Source organism: Myotis davidii, unplaced genomic scaffold (genome assembly GCF_000327345.1).
Source record: "Myotis davidii unplaced genomic scaffold, ASM32734v1 scaffold2537, whole genome shotgun sequence".
In the NCBI taxonomy this organism is placed as follows: domain Eukaryota; kingdom Metazoa; phylum Chordata; class Mammalia; order Chiroptera; family Vespertilionidae; genus Myotis; species Myotis davidii.
In genome coordinates, this window is record NW_006288180.1 from 52,063 (window position 1) to 53,422 (window position 1,360).

The window sequence follows — 1,360 nt, forward strand, 5'->3', positions numbered from 1 at the left end:
GGGAATTACCCCCAGGAGCTGGGGCAACAGATCCAGATAGAACTGCGCGGCAGGCCCCGAGGCCCCTCTCCCTGGAAGTTGTCTGGAGAAAGATCTGTGCGAAATTGAAACTGCCCGTGGGCTGCATCCAGCAGAAACGCCCCGCGTGTAACAACCCACGGAGGACACTGTCCATGAAAACTAACGCCCTTACTCACATCGCCCCTCAGACTCAGATCCAAGGCTCACCGACGCTTTTTCCTCCTGCATGGAGACATTTGGGTCTCCCCCGACTCTCTCTCTCTCTCTCTCTCTCTCTCTCTCTCTCTCTCTCTGTCTCTCTCTCTCTATATATCGGCGTTTAAAGCATCTTCGGGGTTTACATGTTTGTCTGAGGATGGGGAGCCGCCCGTCAGGACAACATGGCGAACAAAGGTTGTTTTTGATGCCCTCCGACCGGTCACACCCAAGTTCAAGGTTACAGGGTCCCAGGGACAGAAAGACCCCGCAGCTGCCGAGACCTGGGCGGCAGCCATTCCTCAAGGGCGCTTTCTCGTCGCCAGAAAAACGGGAATTGAAAAGCCTGAGCGAGAAGGCGCCCGCGCCTCCTCCTCCCAGGGCTGGAGGCCAAAAACCGCTCCAGGACACACAGCAGCCTGACTTTCCAAAACATGCCAGAAGCACTGCCACACCCAGCGAGAAGGGCAAACTCAGCCCAACAACAAAAACGGCAGAACAAGTTAAAAAAAAAAAAAAAAAAGCTAACGTGCGACAGCGGCTGCCACTGTCCAATGGCATCCAGGACGAGAGCGACGGGCGGCGGGCGCGCGCCAACCCGCGAGCGGGCGGGACTTTTGAAAGCTTCCCGGGCCTAAGGGTGCCATCCCCGCGGCTCGGGAACCGGCTGGCATTGCGTTCCTGTCCACGGGCCCGTGGAGCCAGGGCTGCCCAGGGCGGTTCCGCTCATCGGACCAGGAACTGTCCCCCCACAGCAGCCCCGTCCCCGACGCGGATGGTCTGCCTGTCACCTCTCAGCGACCGCCCTTCCGAGGCGCACACTAACCCCTCCTCCCGGTGGCTGCAGGCCCCTCGGATGCTGCCCCAGCGGCGCTGCGTTAGAATAAAAGGTTAAGGGTGGGGCGGGGAGGGGCGAACGGGTAAACGGTGGGCGAGGAGTGCTCAGCTCTCTTCTGAGACCGGTGGTGGCTCTGAAAAGAGCCGTTTGGGTTGTAGAAGCGGCTGTGAACCTACTTCTTTTTGGGGGCCGCCTTCTTGGTCTTGGCAACCTTGGGCTTGGCGGCCTTGGCCTTCACAGCCTTGGCCGGGCTCTTCGCCGGCTTCTTGGGCTTGGCGGCCTTCGCCTTCTTGGGGCTCTTGGCTG